General features: G+C 36.7%; 1 long non-coding RNA gene across 1 annotated transcript; it reads right to left on the minus strand.

Annotated features, from left to right (window-relative positions):
• Positions 1-3,237: 3,237 nt before the first annotated feature.
• Positions 3,238-7,882, minus strand: LOC136013837 (uncharacterized). The gene is made up of 2 exons (XR_010612406.1): positions 7,357-7,882; positions 3,238-5,984 (listed from the first exon to the last, which is right to left on the minus strand). It is a non-coding gene; the product is annotated as an uncharacterized LOC136013837 (long non-coding RNA).
• Between the last annotated feature and the right edge of the window lie 8,726 nt (positions 7,883-16,608).

The raw sequence follows: 16,608 nt of genomic DNA on the forward strand, positions 1-16,608 counted from the left end.
CTATCTGAGCCTGTCTTGACAGGAGCGGTGCATGATGTTGATCTGTGCTGTAGAAGATAATTCTCACATCTATTTCTCTACTACTGTTATAGCTATGGATTTTTAGCCACAAATTCAATTCTTCAAATAAAGATGAGCTTTTATAACTTAGGCCATACCGAATGCAGAAAGAGATCACCTCTCTCTGTTTATCTTGGAGAAGATCCTGTGCCTTTAAGACTCTAAGACAAAGTTCTCCCTGGAAACCTTTCTTAGGCCACCTATTTCACCACAAAAAGTGTCTTTTAAGCATGTATACATCATCAGATTCTAGACAACTACTTGCATATATTCATACAGTACCTACAGCATTCCATCACCACATGGATATGCAGTGACCATCGCAAGGCAGATTTTAGTTTCCCTCTAGAAGCACTAAAAAAAAAAAAACCCAAATAAAAAAACCCAAAATAACTTATACCTGTCCTTCAGCAGGTTGAAGCAGGTCCAGCAGGTCGAAGGAGGTGATCCTGCCCCTCTACTCTGCTCTTGTGAGACCTCACCTAGGGTATTGTGTGCAGTTCTGGTGTCCTCAACATAAAAAGGACATGGAACTGCTGGAACAAGTCCAGAGGAGGGCCACGAGGATGATCAGGGGACTGGAGCACCTCCCGTATGAAGACAGGCTGAGGAAGTTGGGGCTGTTCAGCCTGGAGAAGAGAAGGCTGCGTGGAGACCTAATAGCAGCCTTCCAGTACCTGAAGGGGGCCTATAGAGATGCTGGGGAGGGACTCTCCATTAGGGACTGTAATGACAGGACAAGGGGCAATGGGTTAAAACTTAAACAGGGGAAGTTTAGATTGGATACAAGGAAGAAGTTCTTTATTGTAAGGGTGGTGAGGCACTGGAATGGGTTGCCAAAATAAGTGGTAAATGCTCCATCCCTGGCAGTGTTTAAGGCCAGGCTGGAGAGAGCCTTGGGTGACGTGGTTTAGGGTGAGGTGTCCCTGCCCATGGCAGGGGGATTGGAACTTGATCATCCTAAGGTCCTTTCCAACCCTAACTATTCTATGATTCAATTTCCAATATTTTAGACACTTAATTCTTTTGAAGAACAAGATGTTGGGTTTCTTAACCCATGAGAAAATACAAACTGGAAGTAAGCAGCTAGTTGCATGGGTAGCAACGTAAGCCACATAGAAAAGAACAGATTAAGGCAAAGCAAACTTGAATAAAACCAAAATAAAACAAGCCTCTTGGTAAAACTGTACCTTGTTAAATAGCAGAGGCTCTTAGATATGCCTGCAAGAGACCAACTCATTAATTAAGGCTGGAGCCTGTCTCTGGCTAGTTCACTGCGGGCTTACAAACTTTCATGTTTCAAAGCCTATTACCTGCATTCTCAACATAAGTTTATCTAAACACTTTCCATTAGACAGCTTCTAAATATGATATTAAAGCATGTTAGTCTTAGGGTTTGATCACAAAGACAAGGCACTGTTCTGCATTTTCACTGCAGCTCCTTAAAAAGTAAGCTTCTATAAAAGACAAAGAAATGGAGTGCAGACACATTTATTTGACTAAGGTTTAACATTTATGTTATACACAAGGGGGATAAAATTGGATTCAAATGTAATTTTTACAAGCGCACACATTCCCCCCCCTCCATTTGCGATATTGGAATGAAGAAAATAGCTTCTTGTGTGCAGTAAGTTGCTGAATTCAAGTGCAATTCACTTCTGGAACCTCTGTAACAATACAACCAACAGGGGGCTGTCTGGCTACATGATGTTATCAAATCTGCAGTGAAATCCTTTTCCTAACTGTACAACCTCCCATCCCTGCACGCTTCCTAAAACTGGCTGTCGCACAGGTAATTTCACAGATTTCTTACCTCCAACACAGCAGAGCTCTCCATCATTGTCTGATACTACTGGAAATGTCTTATTTTGCTGTCTGAAACTTTATTATACATAGATGGATAATACAGTTTATATATTTACTGGTATGTCTGAAAATAACAGATACTGCTTATTGGAAGAGGGAGATTTTCACATTGTCTTGAGGACAGGAAAGGAGAGTCACAGCTGTTGCCATATGCTAAGAAGCTGTATCTATGTGAGTATTTTTGTGTTAGTGTCATATGTAGATATCAATCTTTTGTAGAAGGAAAGAAGTAGACCAAGATGTTGTTAGACCCTTTGATACTTATTTAAAGAGCAAATAGGCGAAGTCTGTCTATAGGAGTACCAAGAAAGGAAGAATAAGGTCCTGAATATTCCTTACATTGCCTTAAGCAATTGAAATTAACTTTAATACTGGACTGCCATTCTTGGGAGCAGAGGGAACTTTTCCTTGGTGCCAGCACTGTTGCTCACACAGAAAGCACATTCAGCTGGCTGAGCTTACAAAAAATGAACCCGAAGTCATTCAGTGAAACCACCATGGAAGTATCAGAGCCAGGTTAATATTGAAGGAAAAAGGAAGACTCTGTCAGTCCCAAATTTGTCTGGCTTTAGAATCACAGGACTGTTGAACCATGTTCATATATTATTGTTGACTGTTCTAGCTGGGCCAATAATATAATCCCTAAAGCTTTTCCTTTGCCTTTATATCAATAAAATATTAAAAATGTATACATTTGACTTTATATTCTATAATTTATACCTTATATATTTCAAATTTTACAATACTTAAAGTTTTTTGGAGTATTTTATGAGAGATTCTAAAATGTTTTACTTTTAAAACCACTTAAAAGTGTAAAAGCTGCTGACAGAAAGTTCTTCTATAGGTAATAAAGTGACATGCTTGCCCTGCAAAAACCATAGGGAAATGTGAAACTTTCTATCCATGGCTGTCTCCTATGGCTATAAACAGCAGAAGAAAGCATTATGAATATATTATTCCCATCTCTCAACAGAAGCTAAGTAAATCAGCCTCTAGCTACTTAGCACTGTAGACTTCAGATTAGAGATTTGAACTGGATAAATGCTGCTATAACTAACTTGTTAATTTCAGAACATTTAAGCACAAATTTTACATTGAGAGATGGAAGCAATATTAGATAAATTTTATTTACTAACACAGAGTTATAAGCAAATCAAATCTGGAAAAAAAAACCTGCCTGAGTTTTTGCTCCTCAGAGTGATTAAATAACTTACAACAGAAATGAACTGTATCATTTAGGGTGCAAAAGTAATATCCTAATGATACTAGCTCCCTCACAGAAAGATGAACAATGTCACTTGTGCCATTGCATTTTCTCCACCATTTTTTATTTCTGCTTATAGTTAAATATTTTCTGATACACACAACTGCCACCTTAGAAAGGAGATTCACATATATCACAGATGCAAGTTTTCCTTCAAATTCATTTGAAATGTTTGTTTTAAATGAAGAATTGCTGCTCTGCTTCAATTTAAACTGTGGTAAAACAGCAGCTAACCACTTTGGATATATTTCTATCAATCATTTCTTGTGACTTCTATGAGAGGAGGTGGTGAGGAAGAACACAAAAGCAGTCTATAAACATTTCAAATTTTGATCATCACTGATTGAGAGAGACTTCCCCCAGTATTTAACAAGATGCCATGATTAGGGGAAGAGCTGAAACTTTTTCAGGTCTCTGTATCCAAATATCAAGATCAGAACCACTTTCACTCAATAAAGTGTGCTATACGCAGTACCAAGAAAACCGCTTTGAAATTCGAAGAACAATGGCCTGCAAACGTCCTATATACATAGGTGCAATTCAGTTGACATTTCTGAAGATGCACTGTTTCCCACTGTACAGAAAAAAAACTGTGTTCATATTTTAGTTCATTCTTTTTGCAACATAGATCTTTATAGGTAAATTTATTGTGAAATACGCTGAAGCTCAAACATGAACATTACTTTTAGTGTGTAAAAGGTTCTGCAGAATACTGAAGATATTACTCACGAAACCACATTATAAAAAATGGGACAAACAAGTGTTTAATATTAATAGCTATATATACAAAATGAATCCCTGACAAGACTGGACACAAATCACGTTTTGTAGTTCACAGGATTGGATGAATAAACCATGAATCAACAACGTGGAAACTCAGTTTCTCATCTTCAGCTGACAACAACAAAAGTTGTTTACAGACCTGGTTTTTAAAAGATGCACAATACTCACCTCTTCCTCTCAGATCAGAATAAAGGCTATAGAAAACTCCTTGAGCATTACTGTAGTACAGCTACGAAATAAAAGTGTCGTGTTTAACTAACAACCAACAGCCCTTCAAAGTAAGTACCCCTATTTTAAATGTGACATGGAGATGCTGAAACTATAGTAGCATGCAAGAATATGAGGTACCTTGTTTAAGAAGAGACTGTCAACAGACATCATATCGCATGATATTTTAATTCAAACAACATCTCCTAAGAAGCTCAGCTGCAAATGTGAACAGCCAGTGTTTCCTATTAGGCTCTTAAGTCAGACACCTCTGAAGGGAGGAATACAAGTACTATGAAAACAACAGCCTGGTAACTTGTTTAGCAACATATAAGGATAAAAGCAGAAAAACGACACATCCAATTCTCAGGAATTCTCGTTTGACACAACCATGAGGACATGGTTTCCTCTACTTGCAGTCTTTTGTTCTGTTGCCTACAGAATTTTCTACCAATTTCTACCTATAGCAGCATCAGGCTTCTTGCATGCTCAGCCCACAAACATCTTCCCTAGCTCAGTACCACACCAGGCCAGTCCTATCGTTAGATTAAATATTCCGTATGATCATGAAGATTGCTTCATAGTACACTAACACAAGGGGGCAAATGAAGATTGCAGAATCTCAAAGCAGGAGTTACCCAACTTCTTAGTGTTTCATTTTGTAATCATCATGTTCTTTTTACAGTTACTAGGCTGTGTTTTGTTTCCAGCACCTGCCCCCAAAAAAACCATTTCCTTCTTTGAGTTCCAATTCCCATATTAGTTGAAACACTTTATTTACTTCCATAATGACAATGAGAGAATTGAAGCACCTTTGACATGAAGGAAGGCCGAGAGAGTTGGGACTCCAACCTGGAGAAGAAAAGGCTTGTGTGTGTTATCTTACCAAAATTTATCAATTCCTGCTGCTGGGGACAAGGGAGAGTAGCAAAGACACAGCCAGGCTTCTCCAGTTGTGTCCAGTGAGAGGACAGGAAGCAACAGGCACAAAATGAGATGCAGGAAAAACTATCTGAACAGGACAGGTTGAAGAGTCTCCATCCTTGAAGATATTAAAAACCTCACTCGACAAAGCCCTAAAAAACCTGCTCTGCCTGTCCCTGCTTGGACTAGATGATCTCCAGAGGTCCTTTCCAACCTCAACTATGTTACTTTGGGATTTCTTTTCAGGACTAAAACTAATGAAGTAGCTGAGAACGCTAAAGGTCGCCCTCTCTGTGTTGAATATGATGAGGGGGGTGCAATTGAGTGATTTCACAGATGACAGTCTGCATTCCCTTCTGGAGCTGAAGCACAGTGTCCTCCTGTGAATGTTAGGAATGGTCCAAGGTACGCAAGCCCCTTTCCCCAAGCCTGACTAATTCTCTTTGCCTCAGGCCAGGTCCCTTTTGCCAGGCTGCTGCTTCTTCAAATTTCAACCAACAAAATCCCCACATTTTGCCCAACCTGTCCCAATCCATTGAATTTTCCATTTCATCAGATCTGTCTTTCCCACTATTAGTTCTCAGCTCCAACCTTTCAACATTAGATTTTTAGACATGCTCCTCTCACTAGTTGTCTTCACTCCTATACAGCTGCTAGTCTCAGTTTATTTCCAAGCAGGCCTACCTTCTCTTTTCCTTTTATATGAATAAAGCATCTTTGTTCCCATACAGTTCCTAAGCCTAGCAGAAACAAGCTTCTGACCTGAAAACAGCAAGCCTTCCTTTGTTAAATCAGACACAACCCTTAGGACCTCAGAGCTCCAAAGCAGAGGGAGTTCCATTCAGCCATGGGCTATGGCTCTGCCCATGCAGGTAAACATCTGGAAAATACAATTGCTAATATTATTTAAGGCAACTGTGCACTGTGCAAAATAAGACAATCTTTTCAAAGGCTTAGGATCTAAATAACTTGAGTAGGCCTTCATAAGCACTTGAAGTAATTTTCTTAATCCAGATGGGAGCTTTGGTTTCTCAGCTGAGCTCTAGTTCTGAGAATGCTCAAATTGTATTTTCATCATATCACTGAACTGTTACAATCTGCTAGGGCCACCAAACAAGGCAGTTCAACCTTTTCACTTCTCCTTCTTCCCACTGCCTGCCATCCGCTGCCTTGTGCCAGTTGTAGGGGTTTTCATGGTGAACCAGAAGGAAGCAGTCTGTTTTAACTATTCACACGAAGGCCTGCACTGGCACAATGAAGCAGTCAGGAACAAATGGTCTGGCTACTGGACCTTGACACAGCCATGCAAATAGACTTACTTGTTGCATGGTCTCAGATCTTTCTGAACAGCTCTTTAGATTCACATCCACTCCTAGAAATCCCAGAGAAAAAGCCTAAATACATTAAAGTACTGGATTCTACAAGAGTCCTGGGAAGGCCCTTTGCAAGCATCACAGTTTGCAATGTGCTAACAAAAATCAGTGACCTTTAAAGTGAGGGGAACAGTGGAAGAATAAGGTCTTTTTCTTTTATAACTCACTGAGTCCACTCTTTCCAAGGATTTCTAAGTTTTCAAATGGCTGAAATGCAAGTGCAGGTCTTTAGTGTTAAGCAGTTACAGTCTGAGCCAGAGAGCGGAATTTATTTTTTTTTCTCAGTAGTCAACCTCATTTTGGCCACATATCTTAAGAGACCTGCAGCAGGTAAAAGTAAACACAGAAGTGTTTACTTTATGAAAAGCTGTAGGCTATCTAATACTGCATAGCTTTACAATTGAGCTCTGAACTGAACTGGAAATTCTAGCCATCAGTACTTTCACCAGTTCAAATCCATAGCAGGGGCAGGTGAGAAAGGTGTATACCAGGCTGAAATTCTATACAGTCATATAATGCAGATTTATGAATCACAACAACTTGAATGAAGATTCATCTACATCGTGCTTGTACCTGTGCAACTGCACCAGTAGCACGCTCAAAGCCTTAAGTCACAACAAAACTCCAGTGAAGATGAGCTTTTTTTCTCATTTTAGAACATCTATACAATATATAAAGTTGAAGCTGTGAGCACTTATTTGAAAAAGGCACGTGTATTTTAACAGTAAAATATAACAAGGCTAATAAAATGAGATTAGCAAGTGATACTGAGTCATGATAGTGAAGAAAATAAAATCTTAAAAGGAAACACACTTGCAGATCTTGACTGTATCTAAAATTAGTGGCATTTACATAACCATTAGTCTACATTTGACTCACCACACAGTTCTTGCATGCAGCTTTTTAAAGGAAAGGAGCCCAAGTAATTTCCATTCTCACTGCAGTGATTTCAGTCATCTCAATGAGATTCCCCTGCAAGTGAAAAATCTTAGTAGAAGATAAGAAAAAAAATAAATTAGTGAATTCAGTCAGATGCATAGTTTAAACTTCTAACCATAAAACTGTTACCCGTCTATAGATTCAGTGATTAAAAAAAATTAAGCGTTAAAAAAGTTACGTTGAAAACTTCAGATATGTTCAGATATGCTTTATTTATTTGCTCACTTTGCTAAAAGCATGACAAAGCATTTCCCAGTTCCACTCATTGAGAAAATGCTGTAAAGATGAACGCACAATTTTTAGAGTTTTAATAAAGAAATACTGATTTTTAAAGTAAAACCATTTTAATATTTTTTTGTACAAGCACACTTACCAAAGCATTGTTAGACAGGTATAGCTTGAGATGGCTCCTTTACTAAATCCAGCTTCAATGTAAACCAAAGCATTCAAAGTTTTATATATATATATATATGTTTTATATTTGCCATCAGATACTACGAAGTCCTAAATATTGTTTCTGAACAGATGTAAATACAAACAAAAGCCAAGAACGTAAACAATCAGCACAAATTATAACAACAAAAAGGCACCTGGAAATATATGAAATATCCTTTTTCATGACTCACATGCAGAAGTGGCTAGCCTTACTTCAGCAGCACAGTTAATACTGGAGATATTTACAGTCTTAACACCAATATTTACGTGCTGCTAAGGTATGACAGACATCAGCATCACAAGATTGACTAATTCATAAGTGATATTTCTCTTCAGGATGATGAAATCCTTGTTTTTTTGAGGCAGCACAATATGGCCTGCACCTTTTCAAAACCCACAAACCATTATGTGCTGCTACGTTATGCCAAGGTGTCTACCATACTTCAAGGAAATAGAAACACATGCTGAAAGCTGAATGCAGAATTTTCTTATTGAACATTAATTTTCATGTAGTGACATCGACTGTATTAAAAAACTATAAAATGTGTATTAGGCATTTTTCCATTGCCAAGCTGACTGTTTATTCATACTGAAGCTCTAGACTTCATTGTCAACTGTGCATAATACCTTCATGGGACACAAACCAGGAACTGAACAATTGTGTGCCTGATTAGGGGAACTAAAGGATATGCAGATGTTTACTTCAAAATGAAACAAAATGTTTGGGTTATTTTCTAATCTAACTTTTGGTCATCTGGAAGCCTGATGTGGAAAAAAGAACAAACAAAAACCCAAACAAAAAAACCCCACCAAAAATCAAACAAACAACCCAACTAAAAAACAAACCAAAACTCAAGAAAACCTCTCAACTTTCATGTGTAAGAAAATAAGAGTTAATTTCAAAATAAGCTTCTGTCAAGTACTGTGTCAGTCTCCAAGCAGTTTGTTACATCTGCAGGCTACCCTTCCCACAATTTTGGGGCAGACAGATTATAAGTGCTTCTTAAGCCATTTCAGATGAAAAGAAAAATTAAAATATTAAAACCCCCACAAAAAATTGTTAGCAAGAACAGTAACTTATCTGTTATTAGGATCAGGAGGAGTTCATCTTCTAGAATGACCATGCTACTTTACTTGAAGAGGTAGACAGAGAGTTCACATCCCAGCCAGATATCCTTTTGTTACACCAAATTATGCCAGCATTTCAAGTGTATACAGTCCTTTCACTGGTTCCCTAGATAACCAAATTATTAAGACAAAAAATACATACACAGCATGGGCCTAAGCACTCCATTCCATTGTAATGAGCCTTTTACTCAGTTCATGATAAAACAACTTTTGTAAATTATCAGGACTATCTGTAAGCACAAAAACGTTTGGCAGGCCACAAGGGGAGGTAAAGTTCAGTGAGTTTTCATTTTCTCCCTTCCTATTTTTGCTCCTACAGTTACACAGCAGGATGATCTCTGCAAGAAGGGTTTGTTGCTACAAATGTGCCATTAAAGTGAGATTTGCAAGTGTAAGAGGTTACAGGTAGCTGCAGCAACAACCAGGTTTTCACACAGCTATCAGGGTACAAATGCTAATTTAGGAACTGTACAAAAGAGACATTTCCAGTATATTTTATATATGCACAACTATATTTACACATTCCCTCATTCATTTATCTTAAATTGAACAACTAAAATAGGCAAACTAGATTCTATAGGCACAACTTACACAGTACCTTGGTGAACTAAAACCTGAATGCAGAGTCAAAATAAACTTAACTGTAAAGGTATGCTGTGACAGCTGGCCTCCCCCCGCCTTGAAGAAACTGTGCTAGGGAAAATCCCACGGAGAAAGAGGTAGAGAAAAATTTGCACCGTATGTATCTGTAACATGGAAGTCAAAGATAAACACAGATGCAAGTAAAAATGCTAGACAGCAGTAAGAGATCTGGAAAGAGAATACAAAAAGGTGCTCTCCAGCAAGAGAAAATACTCTCTTACTTGTAGATTTACCTTAAAAGATTGAAAGGAAATTACTCAAATAAGATAGCTGCAACACTTAATACCTTTGGAAGTCCATTTCTTATTTGTATGTTCAGGCCAAATTCTTCATCTGTAAACTACATGTGTGTTTAACTAGATATTGTTGTTTCATTTGCCTATTTGTTTTTAGCTTTTAGCTAAATGGAGGGTTTTTTTTCGGTTGCATAAGTAAATCCCTCTAAAATTAAACTAGACACATCATGAAATGAAGACTTGGCAAGACTATTATGCTATTTTCTACAGTAAGTACATTGGTAGGAGAACTTACAGGTAATTCCCCCTACCCACCCAAAACATGAACACAAAACTTCACATGCATTACAGGATTGGGGGTGGAGTGGAGGTAGTTTACGGCTTTGGATTTTACGTTTTTTTCTTTAAACTTTACTACCAAAAATGCCCCCAAACAAACCAACAAAATCAAACACAACTGTATCTATTTTCTATGTTGCTATTAAAAACATATTTTATCTGTAAGGAGAATAAGCAAGTTTTCACGTAAAATTTAAGACACTATGTGAGAGAAGGAGCTGAAGGGGGTTGAAGAACAGGAAGAATGAAAGGAGGAAGACTAAGATAAAAAGTACTGACAGCTAAGCCAGAAATCTGAAATCCACAAGTGTCTGCACAAAGTTTCGTACCTCTGTGTTTTGGTCACAGAGCTAGTATAGTCATACTATCAAGAGTGCTTCTCCTACCTCTATCGTTATGTCATAAGATGGGGTTTGTGGGTGAGAGACAGAAGACCTCTATAAATGCAGGAATCATGTATGCAGGCAGCTCCATTAGATTCCCCCAAGTCCCTGGAAGCAAAAGGTCTGATAAGGAACATGGAAGGAAGGATACTGAAGATGCAGAACTGAAATTCCACAGAAGCAGGTTCTCTACACATACACAGAAGTCAGGAATACTGTTAAGAAAAAAAAAAAAAAAAAAAAAAAAAAAAAAAAAAAAAAAAAGGGTGTGTGATTTTTATATCGGGGTGTTCCCAATCACGGAAGGGGCCTTTCCTTGATTTCACTATTAGTTGATTTCTCAAAGACCAAGCCTAATATAAAATATCACGTTCAGTTTTATTGGTTTATGTTTAGGAGTTTATTACAACACGAAGCCCAATCCAATCCCTTTCTAACCCCATGAAAACCAGCTACAACAGAATTTCTGGCTACTATAATTACTAATAAGCTCCTTGAATGCTACTATACTAAGAAGCTCCTTAAATTCTATGTAATATATTGTATCCAAAACCGTAGCACTAGCCACCAATCTGACAGTTTAGTGATCTGGAGTAAAACATATCAAGGCCTTTCTATTAAATACTGTGTATTATCTCAGTTGCTCAAGAACATAAGATAAAACACTTACCTTGTGCCTTTTTTGCTCATAAAACAAAAACACTCTTCTGATACTTCTTGGCCAAAACACCTTCCTCATCGATAGGTACACATAATTTGCACACAACCATATTCCATTGCTTTTGCTACTTACTAATGCAAAGCAACACAGTTCCACTACGAAAACAAGTCTTGCTTCACTGTTCATTGTGACCCTTTCCCAACCTTATTACAGTTTAAAATTAGAAATATGAAGGTGAGAGACACCCAAAGGCTCCTGGTGTCCCACTGTCTAAAGCAGTACATTATTTGTCCACCAGCACTACTCTCTCCCATTGCACAGATATCAGAGTACATTCTCTATAGCTCAGTTTTCCCAGGTTAGCTTCTTAGCTTGAACTAGAAATGAGACAGGCTTTGCACTCAAATGTCACAGTATGAAGTTAGGCAGCTCCGACAAGTGTGTCCTGTTCTGTGCATTCCATGATAACTTATATGGTAGACAGGACATTTTGCAGTGATACACTTTTTGGACAACTGCTGGTGAATTTGCAAAGTTCTCCTCTCAGAGCTCACGGTTCAGTGCCACACCATTAAATATGAATAAATGCACTGACAGTACAACTCTTGCTGCAAATATGTATTTTTTTTAATACTAAATTCATCTGGGAAAAAGAAAAATAATCTGACTTCACTGTTAAGAAACCTAAACACTTATACTCTCAAACAACAAAACTGTAAGATCTAAAAACGTATGTAGCTATATCTTGATAATATACTGTTTACTTCTCCCCCCCACCCCCACCAGTTAAAACAATAGTAGTTTCACTTTATTTTTGTCATATGCTTACTCAACACTGTAATATTTATACTGCAAACACACTGGAATTTAGAATTCTTGCTCATTCTTAAAACTTATATTTAGAAGTATATTCCTTTACTTCTGCCTTCTGGTTGCTTTTGTTAAGGAAGCTCCTTTCCCCCTAATTCTTAATGTCAGCAGCCTTTAAAGTGATATGCATATATTTTAAAAAGGAGAAACGATACAACTGAAATATTTCAAAGTATTACTTTAAAGCTATCAGTGTACTTTTGGCTACTATCACACTATTATTTGGTTTAGGTATAACCTATGATATTTGGTTAATTCACTCAACTTGACTTAGGCTGCTTTGTGATCATAGAGGAAGAAGAATTAAGAGAATAAACTATACACCTTAATTGCTATTCTCCTGAAGTAACAGTTAGATTTTGAACTCATGTTTAAGACTGCAAATTCTAAAATACAATCTGTCTCTAACCTAGCAACTCTGTGACAGGGTTAGGTTTTTTAATAGATTTTTTTTTTAATTAAATGACTGTAATCCATCAATAAATTAGCCCCACTTCACCTCAAAAACGAGCAGTCATTAAGGACTGAGCTTATACACACTCTCCATGTATAACAGATCTCCCCATACATTCTACCAAGCAATTAAATATTTCCAAGACTATTATCAATTTTGTGTTAAAAAGTCACAATTAATGCTTTGGATAATTTTCTGAACACAGACTTTAACAGAGATATCTAGCACCAATCTGCACTTTTGCTTGTAAATTATAGGTGAGGACGAGCATAAAAATTTTGACAAAGAAGAGATTGTCTGTTAACTGTTTTGTGATCATGTCAACTATTTTTGCCACAGGACCATGGCTGGGGGAACTGCAGAAAGTGTTTGTAATGTAAAGTATTAATAATGAAAGTTAAGCAGATAAATGCTGATTACTGTAATCTACTACTACTAAATTTGAAGAATCTATATCATGTGTCCAGCCATCTCTCCAAGGATCATGAACAAACATATTGAGACTAGCTGGAGAACTACTGGATAAGATAAACATAAAAAAAACAAAGCCAGCTAAAAATAAAAACCAGGAAGTAAAACCATCAAGAAATTCAGAAGTATAAAAAACCCTGGAAATTTGTAAATGCAGTTATTGTCTATCAGCATCAAATTCAGTTTTACATCTTTTTTACTTCATCTCAGTATTCCAACCTCTGCTTAAGCTAGTTTAACTCATATTCATTTTTATGAAGTGCAGTGGTCCCCCCCTGCCCTTGCAGTCATGAAAACAAACCAAAGTGAAGACAGTTATCTGGTGCTGCAATACTGATGCTTCCACTGGAGCAGTGAATAGCAATGAAAATACAGAGGATTTATCTGGAAGGCAAGAAACTAAAGGTGTTCCGTTCTGACTTGAACAAGTACAGGATGTTAAACAGTTTTTATAACTTGCTAGCTTAAAAATAAAAAAAAGAAACAACAAAAAAAAAACCACCCCAAAAACCAAAACCAACCAGAACTATGGGAAGCTGATACAGCATACAAATATTACCAATGTATATTTTAGAATATTATCTGTATATTCCAGTATCAACTCCAGATTAAAAATAAAATCAAATAAGACTAACTACTCCCACCTCTTTTCCCAGCTTCTAAAGAGTGTTTTGTCAGATGCTGATGCATTAACTAGACTGCTATATGAAATACTTTACAGGGAACTTGTAAAGTGTAACAAGCTCTGGGTTCTAACAGAGTTTGTAAAAGTTGTATTTCAGAAAAGCTTTCCAGATCCCTCTTGATTGCACACAACTTTTAAAAATCTGTCTTCCCTGCACCTTTGGCAGGCACACAGGAAGAAAACTGTGTGAACACTTTCAATCTGTATCAGCATTCTTTCTGCTTGAAAGGACACCTACGAAATTAAGAAAAATGAAGAAACATTTTATCTGTTCTGTGAACTTTAACATTTCATTTAGTGGTAATGAAAATGTTCCTTTCCCTCATGATTTTATCACAAAAAATATTAATACTCTAATGAGTGGCAAAAATAAAGCCAGCTGTCTTAAAATACAAGTTCAGTTTCTGTATCAGTATTTTAAGCAAAATTTGTAACACCTTTTCAGATTAAAATAAAAATCCGTATACATTTTTTCAAGCTCTCCAATAAACATATCCCTAGATTATTACACTATTACCTTCAGAAAATATTATCCTAGATTATAGTACAAAAGCTGAACTATATAAAATCATTGCTGGCAAAAGAGAAAATGGAACAATCCTCACCAAGTAACTATACCCATACAATACTAATCAGCTATATAATGGAAAGTTATTAAGACAGGGAAAGAGGTTCTCCTCTTAAATATATCAGATTCTTAAAAAAAAAAATTAAAACATAACAGCTATTAGTTTTCTGACTTTTTCATTCATTTCTAGCTTTCTTAAATAATAATTATTATTATTATTAATAATAAAAATAAAAATATCTCAGAGGACTTGCACGTTAGTCCAGGAAGCAGTCACAATCCTAGTGTAAAATTGTGTGCTCTCCTAAGCTGGCACCAGTCTTTTATGAAGGCAAGCCACATAAGTATTGCTGTTTAAATCTTCTATCTCTATAATGCACAGCAGAGCATTTCTTGTTCTCAACACAATACTTAATGCTTAAGTAATATTTTGCAGAAACGCTGGTGCTCTGTGCACAGGATCTGTTTCCAGAGTACTGCTGGGAAAGTGGAAAAATACATTAGTCAGTGTTAACCAGACTGCCCTCCTAGTTGCTATCTTATCTGAAACTGGTAAGTAATAATAAATCATACAACAGTAATATAGCAATATATATACAGAAAACGGACTGATATGCAAATAACACTGCTTGCACTACACAAAACCACAAATCTTAAAATTTTGGTTTTGGTACATCTCAGTATTGTATGGGACTGTAATGCTTAAAGACAAAAACCAGGCGCATAGCTCAGAATGCAACCCCACTTGTAAAAGGCTAAATTTGCTGCATGTCTGCTTCCAAAGATTTAGGGTCAGAGTGACAATGCTATAATACAAGGGTCAAAGCACAAAAAGACCAAGGCCACAGAACAAAGAGCTTTTCGTGTCCTAAACGAAGTTGCTTTTTGTAAGCCTGCCTTCTGGCTCAGACAGTAAATTTGTCTTTTTCTTGACATCATCCCTACATGACTTCCATAAAATGCCAGACAACCATATGACTTACAAAAGGTGAGACTGAACTGTTAGAAAGAAATCAACTCAATTGTTAAGGGAATCCACTAGTTAACAGCAGAGGAACACCTCCTAGTAATTGCTAGAACTTTCATGATCCTTAGCTGTATTTCTACAGCTTTACTATTTAATCAGTCACTTCAGCAGAAGTTTCAGGTATCCTTAAACCTTTGGGGTACAGCTTCCCAGCTATATTATCTACTGAGATTTTTGTTAATTTAAGGGTAGGTGAGGAAACATACAGCAGCAGCAACTCAGAAGGCTGTTTCAATCTTCCCCCCACCCCTCTGTGAAATATTAATAGAAGAGATACCATCTAACACACAAATGGGTAGTCCCTTTCCAAAATATTTAGGGGTTGGTTCCCCAGCTCCCCATCAGTGAAACTCACAGAACTGTATGCACTGCAAATAAAATGGTGCTTTCTAAGGCTGACACAGACTGCTAAGCAGTGAAGTTTTTTTCCAAGTAGAAAATGAACTTCACTTAGGATATGCTTTTTCAAAACAACAACAATAGTTTTGCCAAATGAAAGGAACTTTATCCACTAGAGAGGAAGAGGGGGGAAAAAGAAAAAAAGAAAAAAGAGGGGGAGGGAAAAAGATAAGGATGCTGTGTGTCTTTTATGGCTTTATATTAAGCCAGATTTTCAATATTTCACTAGCAAGCTTAAAGTAAAACCATTCTGAATTAACTAGACGTTAATATATTAAGAAAAAGAATTATAATACAATACCTAAAGAGCACAAGTGGTAAAAAAAATAAAATAAACTGTACTCTCAGTCCTGCCAAACTGTCTAGTAAATATCCACAAACTAAAAAGAAAACATTAATCTCTGAACAATCAGCATTTGACTTCTTTTTTCTCTTTTTGTTTGTGTTTTTTTTTTTTTTTTTTTAAGGCTAGTCGACAGTACATTCTTTGAGCAAGTAACAGTCTTGCAAGAAGTCTTGCTACATCATAAACCAAACCTATATGAAGGAATTGGAACTATCACTAAGTTGTACATTGTCTTTTTTAGCAGGTCTAGAGCATGGCATTTTGAAAAATCAGATCTTTCTTACATCAAGTAATTATTTTCCCCTTCAAAACAGATGGCTTCTGCCTTCAAAGTTACTATATTTAATTTTTTTTCAGTCCTACTAACTTTCTTGAAAGCTGGAAATTGAGATTCAGATATACAGAATTAGGTTAAAAAAAATACTAAAAACTTACCTTTTGACTGTGGAGATCTACAGTGGTTTTCGAGTTTCAGTGCAAGAAAACCAGAAATTTTATATTTTCAAAAGGAAGCAGATTGCTTTTACACTGCATTAAGCTATAAGATG

Source organism: Lathamus discolor, chromosome 4 (genome assembly GCF_037157495.1).
Source record: "Lathamus discolor isolate bLatDis1 chromosome 4, bLatDis1.hap1, whole genome shotgun sequence".
Lineage (NCBI taxonomy): Eukaryota > Metazoa > Chordata > Aves > Psittaciformes > Psittacidae > Lathamus > Lathamus discolor.